Here is a 9,362-nt window from a genome sequence, read left to right on the forward strand (position 1 = left end):
TGTATATATCAATTTAAAGGTTTGGCTTGAAAGATATGTGTATCACTAGGTACCATAAGTAACAAATATTTGTATGTGTTATTATTCCAAACGAAAGCTTAATGCATTTAGTCGCATTCATCGCTTTTGGAATCGACGTTTCTGTTTTCTTAAGTTAAAAGCGCGCTTCCCATTAACAGGAATATATTCACATTTTGAAAGTGTGATAAGCATTCAAATTCGTACCACGATCCATCTGGAGTCTTAAAATTCTGAAAATTGTTTGTCATATCATATGAGAATCGAATCATACAATTTTAATGTTTTGAAGAGCTCCACTATCCACTAGACATTCACAACATACTCAAACTGATTTGCTTCCATCAAACAGTGGCCATTATAGGGAATATAATCATAAACCCAATAAGGTTATTCTTTTGGAATATATACAGGACGAGGAGGTTTTATATATATTTATTAAAACAGACGTTCCACTTAAAAACCAATCGACTTGAAACAGAAGATAAAAGTGATTCCCATCACTTCTAAACAAATCTAGCACTTGAACATGAAGAATCCTAATTTGAATTTCTTACTTTGTAAAAATTCTGTCACTACAAGAAATGTTACATGTAGTGATATACAGAAAATATAGGTATATATCTATTTAACATATAGTTACACACAATTTTAGTGTTAATTTTGAATGAGATTTAAAAATATATTTTGTGTGTCACTATATCCTATACTCACACTTTTTAATAATATACCAATATATATTAGAGTTAATCACCTATATACTGTCAGTGTAAAAAATTTTACACTGGCAATCAATTAGAGCCGTTAATAGTGCCTTTTTTATTTTAATTTAATTAAATGAGCAGATGAAAATGCACTATTAATGGCTCTGATTGACTGCCAGTATAAAAAAACTTTACACTGGCAGTGTATAGGTGATTAACTCTATATATTATAGTTATTGTGTGGGTAAAAGTAATTTTTAGTGACATATATAGTGTCACAATAGAGTGTCACTGTATGACAATTTTGTTGTAGTTTATTATCAAGTTAATGAATAATTTTACATCATCCTGTAACTACATCGATTAGTCCCTTGTTTGTCAACCAAAAGTTATGTAATTTGTAAGTTGTACCTACATGCACATAACTTTAAAAAAAATTGAACTTTAAGATTTTAAATATTAATACAAACATGCTTCTCAGATTATCGTTCTACATCGATTTTTTTTTCATTATACATCGATCGATTCCTTAGAAACCCTTTTAGAATGTGAAATAATGACATTTTTATAATACTCAGATAAATATTCTACATCAGTTGTGCTAATAAAAACCAATGTTTAAAGTATTTTGTAAATAGACCTTGAGGCAAGTAAGCAACTAATGAAGAATGTTGATATCTTTACAACTTTTAAAATTCTTGACACCACTTTTTTCCTCAATTGTACAAAAAAAAATCGATCTAATAAAAAATACATTATAGATTGATGGATTCTTCGTATAACCAATAAAGACCGTTGTTATTTTTTAAGTTTTAAAAATTTTTACAAGATTTTCTAAATTGGTTTTATCTAGAAACCATTTAGAAAGACATTTTTTACATTAATTTTTTTATACAACCGATATAAAAAAAAGTCACTAAAAGCTTTCTAATTTTAGTAGTTTGCTTCTATTTTCATTTTCTTTCCACTTTTTATATTTTTGTTCTTTTGTTTCGAGACACCTCAAGAAAAAGATAATCAAATTGATGTATTCTTCAATCTTCCTCTTATGTAAGTATGTGTTCAATCTGTTTTCTCATTATATAGAGAGAAAGAAGGAGATTCACTTACTTCCAGAATAAGTTTATTTAAACTTATTTTATTCAATAATTCATGTTTTACATCAAATTTTAATAATCCAGTTATTGAATTGAAAGTTTTTAATGCATTGATTAAATTTGTAAATTTTTTAAATTTTAAAAACTATTTAATACTCCAATTCATTAATTCAAATTAACGTATAAAATATTTTTAAAATTTTACAAACTTAATCCGTCAATTTTTCAAATTAAATTAATGAAAAAAAATATCAAATAATTTTTTTTAACTTTACAAACTTAATCTATGTATTAAGAACTTTTAATTTAATGATTGAATTATTAATAGTTATTGAATGAAGTAAATATAAGTTGACTTATTTTTAGAATAAGCAACTTTATATATATATATAAATAAATAAAATTAATCCCTCTTCCCCACTTTTTTGTTCATTTAAACCCTAACCTTATGGGGTATTTCTCTTTCTCTCTCTTGTTATCTTTCTCTATTGTTGCGGGTAGGATTAATATATGATCAAAGATTCACAAAGGAATAGTAACAATGTTTGAAGGTGTGTGGTAATTTTGAACACTATCCTTAAGGAATAATAACGCTTCCACATACAACAACGAAGAACCCATGAATCTTCTCTTTTCTATAGTTACGTGAACCACGTTCAAGAAATTTGCCTATACTTTTTATTTATTTATTTAATAGGAACATCAATTCCTTTTTACAAGTTACCTTTTCTTCTACTTTTTTATTTAACAATTCTAGTCTAAAATTAATAAATACATGAGATAATATAAATTGAATCTTATATAAGAACAAATAATTATTATATGTTGAGTCTTATAAATAAAAATGAACATAGTAATATACATACAACAATAAAAAAAATTATAATGATATTAAAATTTTTAATTAATATATGATATAAATTAGGATAAAATATATTTTTGGTCTCTGAAAAATATTTTAAATTTCATTTTTATTTCCTATAAAATTTATAATACGTTTTTACTCTCTATATTTTTACAAACGCATGTTTTTAAGTTTCTAAAGAGTGACCAAAAAACATTATTGAATGATTTATATATTAATGCTTATTAAACAAATATAATCTCAAATCTTTAATTATAATTGACAAACTAAACTATATGTTTGTTTGTTTAAATTAAAAAGAAGTGGTTTTAAACAAGTACTTTAAAAAAATTAAGAAGCGTATAAGAATTGTTTTCTTAACAAAATATGAATCTAGTTATTATTTATTTAAAAAAAAAAAAGACAAACAGACCCTACATATAATAGGCTTTAGCTTTAGATTGTGAATAGAGATGGTAAAAATAGTACTCGCACCCGCGGGTATCTGCGAGTAAAATTCGTTATGAATAATAAATGAATAGGCTAATTGGATACTCGTGGATAATAGGGACGGATAATTTTTTACCCATTTATAAATGGGGCAGGAGCGGATATGATAATATTCATACCCGCGAGTACCCGTTTAATAATATTTCTTAAATATCCTAATTATCCTTGTACCACATAACCCTAAAACTACGCTCTCTCATCTTATTTTCTTACAAAAGTGAGGTTGATGAAGTTACCAACATGTGTTAAGCATGTTATAGAATAGTATTGGATGTAATTTGATTAATTTTCTAACTTTTATTTAACCAATAAGATTTATGTATTTTAAGTTGTTTATTTTTGTTTGGACTTATGAGATTGAATTATTGTAGCTAGCTTTGTGATGAGACTTTAACTTACTTGTGAGATTGATGTATTTTAAATTATTGATTATCTTGCATTTTTATTATTATTTCAACAAAATTAACGTTAAATACAAGTTTAAAATTAACACTGAATTTTTATTTTTAATATTTCAATGACATTAAATATAAACTTAAAATTATTTATAATATAATTTTTTTAATTTCTTAAAAAATTTATAAATATCTATAGATATTCGTAGATATTCAAGAAATTTATGGATACCCGCTTAATGGATACTCGCGCGGATATAAAATGAGTATGGGATCAATTTTCATCCGGCGAGACGGGGCGAGTTTACTATTACCCGCTCCCATACGACCCATTACCATCCCTAATTGTGAAACACATCAATTTTAGGATTAAATATCATATACAATCAAATAGGCCCTTGGTAATTGCAAGTAAGCAAATCAATCAAATATTAAGTCATAAATTAAGTTGTCAAATTAGGTATAGTCCAATGGAACATCCTCAATAGTTCGCAAATGGGATTAGATTGGACCTCAAATATATTGTTTGATAATTGTTAAGCATGTATACAATGCTTATTTGATTTAAATAATTATTAGATATATCTTAATTATACTTCAAAATCATGTTTTTTATCCATAAAACATTTAGTCAACAGTTAAAAATTTTATTTTAGGATATAATTGTTAATATTATATATTTTTAATATTTTTCTTTATCGAGATTTGAGGTATACATTTTGCATTATTGCGTATAATGCATACCTATAATACACTAAACATGATAAACACGATATAGTATACCTCCCAAAACAAAAACAAAAACAAAACAAAATAAAATAAAAATGGACTTACAAAACAATAAAAGCATACATTTTTCTAGCATATAAGATCAGTAGAATTTAATCTAATCGATACCATGAGGACACATGTACATTTGAGGGGGTGCATTTACACCTTTAACTTTGAGGATTGAATTTGAAGGGGTGCATTTACCCTCTCCAAATTTATAATTTGAATTCATTAGTGTTACTTAATTTCTCTATTGTTGTTAACTTTTAATTTTTATTTACTAATTTCTTTCTTATATATTGGTCTCTTTTCAATTCATTTTTAAATATTTTTCTTTTTTATGAAATGTTTCTGTCTATATATATATTATTAATTATTTTAAATAACTTATCCCCACTAACTTAAGATCCTTTAGATCCATCACTGTAATGCATGTATGATTACGTCCGTAGCTCACAACACCTATATATCATTTTTTTTATTAATTAATTAAAGCGTGTAATACTCTGAAAGAAATTTCTCATTAGCAAACACCAGACACCGAATTGGAGTACTTATCTTTAATCTGAACCAGTTTTGCAAATTAAAGCAATCATTTACTCAGAGTTCGGATACATTGTAAATATAACATGGAAGAAAAAGCTTCAATATTTAATAAATTTTGGTCCTCGTGCATGCATGTATTTTTGTAGCACGATAGTTTCTAAGGGAGACAGACTTGAAATCATTGCATAGCCTCGTGGTTTGGAAACCCTATATTTCGGGCTAATTTCTACAAACTTGGTTCCATACAACGAATGTTCATTTTTAACAAAAAATTTATGGCCGCAGCATATACATTGAAAGCTGACGGGGACTGTTCTGTGTTTACGAGTCACTATCTATACCAATACTTTGCATAGCAATAACCCAAAGTATTGGAGCTCTTCTGAGAAACTGATATGAATAACTTGATATATAAGGACACTGATGTCTGATGCGAAAGATGAAGATAGATATTCTATAAGCGCAAGTATTGAGAAAGAGACCTTCACGTTTGGGAGACCACACATAATTGGAAGAAAGAGCCAAAAGGCTTTTAACCCTTTCTAGAGTTGAACTTATGACATATATATACAGACTACTGAGGACACTCCACTAAGTCGTGAAAATAATAATTATAAAAGTCAAATATGTGCATTCTTTGCACCAAACGGAAAAAGATCTACTATCAAACACAACAGGGGAATCATATACTTCTCCACACTAACATGCTTTTCCACTTATGGTGCCTATGTATCTATCTATTTCAATAAATTCATTTCTATAGCTTTATTAACACCATTACTTTACATTGGACTAAGAATGAATAGAGAAATTGGTTCAGTTTGGTTCGACTCTAAAACATTTAGCGTAACTCACATCGACTTGAGTTTGATACAAATCTTTATTTTAATTTGAACTCAACTTGATTTAAGTTTATTAGACTTATCAGTTTAAATCACATTAATTAAGGTTCATTTTTTTTAATCTTATACATTTTAAAATTTTAATTTAATAATAATTTTTAGATTAAATAATTATTTATTTTTTTAAAACATAAAACATAACCTATTATATTAATTTCATAAGATTACAAGGTATGATTCTAAAGAAATATGATTATAACTAGAATCTGTATAAATTAAAATTATTTCACATTGTATAAAATAACAGAAAATCCAATTTATAACTAAAATTCTAAAGTGTTAAATTTTATTATTATTATTATTATTATTATTATTATTATTATTATTATTATTATTATTATTATTATTAGCCTGTAACTATGTTTTTGAAGTTCTTTCTAATTTTAATAAGTTGAAATTAAATAAAAAGTTGATTATGTAAATTATATATTTATACGTTGATTTAATTCAAGAACTAAATGAGTTGAATTATATACAACTTAAGTTCAATTTATTTATTATTGAACTCGATCTTTAATTTAAGATCAACTTATTTGATTCATGAACCAAATTTAACAAGTTAATTATCAAATTGAGTTTTAAATTATTTTCGAGTTAATTTAGTTCGTTATCATTCTACTCTACATAAAAGATCTTCGATATTGGTTAAAACGAAATGATTATGTTGTAAAATTAAAAATATGTAATTTATAAAAGAGTAGCTATAATAAAAAAATATTTTTTTAAAAAGTTAGAGGAGTAAAATTGGATAAAATTAGTATATATTAAAAATCTAATACCTTTGTTATATTTATAGATTTAGATAAATAAATCAATGAATTGTTTGGAAGGAAATGATATTTTAGGGTGACGGGGCTTCTCCCTCTCTTAATTTCTGAGGAGTAACGACATTCTTCCACCCATATTTACTAAATTGGAGTGAAAATAGAAGGGAGATAACAGATAAGATGAAGAAGAAGAAAAAAGGAGAGAGAAAATACCATAAATGTGATGAATGATGAAATAAAAAGTCTAAAAAAAATGCGATAAAAGTGGGATATGGAAGAAAAAATTAATCTACAATGAGTATTTTTCATTTCGAAGTATATATGTAAGTGGGATATGAATGAGTATTTTTTATGTGTTTTTTTTATCTTTAAAATGTCTATTAAATTTTGCTTTTACCCCTTTTACATATGGTAAATTTTTATTATCTTTTTTTTGTTTCTCTTCTTATCTTATTAACAATAAAATTTTATTTTATTTTATTTTGTTATTATTTTTTAAATTACATTGTTTATTTCAATTATCACACTATTTATATTATTCATTTTATTTTTTTTTAGCATTTTACTTCAAGATGTTGATAATGATAGATAGGTTTATTTTAATTTTTTTTTAATATTGCACAGCTTATTAATTTTAACCCTGTATATCATGCATGTACTTTAGTGTATGTTATTTTTATGAAAATATTTTAAGATATATTAAAAGATAATTGTAGGATACAGAATACGAAGAAAATATATAATAATTGAGAGTAAAAAATATAATTAAAATTAATTACAAACTAAAATTTTTAAAAATTTACCAAAATATATTATATCAATAAAATTAAATAATATATAAATATATCACATAAACATAACAATATTTCTATCATTTTATGTATTTATTGGCTATTTTAACAGATAACTTATTAATTATATATTTATAATTTAATAAGTTAGTTTAACAACTGTCAGCTTTAGGCTACAACTTTTAACACTTATCTAACTTTTTAACTTCCGGTTTACTTTTCAACTATTTTTACCAAAGCATGACCTTAGTACACAAGTTCAATGGTTGTGGTTAGATATGGATCGTTAATGGTTACTCATCCAATTTCAAATTTAACATCTACCGTTATATTTATATTTAACAGGAATTTTCTTTTATATACATAAGAAAGATTGAAGAATCACTATCAGCTAAAATTAATAGATCTAATTGAAAAGAATATTCGCTTCATTATATGAAGAAATCATTATGTGAAGTTTCATATTTAACAAGTCAATTAACACATGCATGCATTTGTTCTCACAATATATGACATAAGTAAGAGACCAATTCTCATATAATCAAAGCAATGATTAATAGGTAGTATAACTGAAAGAAACTACAATCTTTTTTAATCAAATTTAAGGTATATTGTGAGTCAGATTTACATATAACAAATATAAAACATTATTGTCAAACCTTTGATAAATCATGATAAATGGCTAGTAGTTGTGCTTTTAAGACTTGTAGCAAAATTACACATATTAGCAAACCCCAATAACTAATTATCAAAATGATCTCTCAAAATATCTTCAAAGGTTGTTGTTTTAGGATTTCCAAGAGAACTTCCATCGATATTAATCTTTAAAAAAGGTGCATCAGGAGTGTCCCAACCAATGTGCCTACTAGCTTTATGTTGAGAAGTATATTAGAGAACCACCTGAATGCTTGAGTGAAGGATATAAATTTGGTTAACAACATACCATAAGTCTCAAACTCTCTCAATGAAAGTAGCATCATTCCTTGCTTTCCATATAAACCATCAAGCTATCCCAAATAAATTGTTTTCTACATTGGTAACCTACCAATCCAACCTATCTGTACCTTGGAATTAAAACAAGAAGAAAAATATATTTCGATTTTGGGATTAATTAGGTGAAAGAGACGGAATACAAATTAATATGCAAAAAAAAAAATTATTTATTATGCTTTTATTTAATAATTGAAAGCATATTTTGTTGTTGTTTAGTAATGAAAAAATACGTTAAATTACCTAAAATTAACACCATGTTCGATCCTTAGATTATATATATACACGTTTAGTCATCCATAAGAATAAAGATAGTGACATTTTATATCTTTAAAATAAAACTAATTTAATTAGTGAAAAAAAAAACTGAAAAATACGATAACATTTCAAATTTTTAAATTAGCAATCACATTATCAAAATTTTAAGAACAGTGCTTTAATAACGGCTATAACTTCATTGTATAATTTCATTGTAGCTTTCGGTAAAAGCTTTTTACATATTTATTTTTTAACTTGTGTGCTTAGAATACTAGTTAGGAAGACTCTAATTTTAAAGGACCTTCAGGGTATACTAAAATAAGTGCAGATCAATTATTTTTTAACTGCAATAACCTACGGTTATCTACGAACTCCCCACAATTATTTCTTGGAATTATCCAGTCTTGGGCCCTTGGCCCTTTTCTTTGTTAATGTTTGTTTTGAGGAGCACTACATCTGGATCAGCGTTCTTCTTTTTGGTCCAGATCGACGTATACCAAACCCAACTTAAAAGGTTAAGATTGGGCCCTCACATTTTGGCAAATAGTTAAACTCGTGTTATCCACATTGATCGTTTAGTTTATGTATTGGCCGATGATATATACACCTCCATTTTTTTATACATACACCCCCTTTTAAAAAAAATATTAAATTCCTAAATTATCCTTAATATTATTTGAAATAAAAAAAATTATCCTGGAAATTTTTTTTCAGAAGTGTATTTGTACATAATTATGGAAAGTTCTTTCCGGAATACTAAAATTACTAT

Source organism: Cajanus cajan, chromosome 1 (assembly GCF_000230855.2).
Source record: "Cajanus cajan strain Asha chromosome 1, NIPB_CcT2T_4, whole genome shotgun sequence".
NCBI classification, from domain to species: Eukaryota; Viridiplantae; Streptophyta; class Magnoliopsida; order Fabales; family Fabaceae; genus Cajanus; species Cajanus cajan.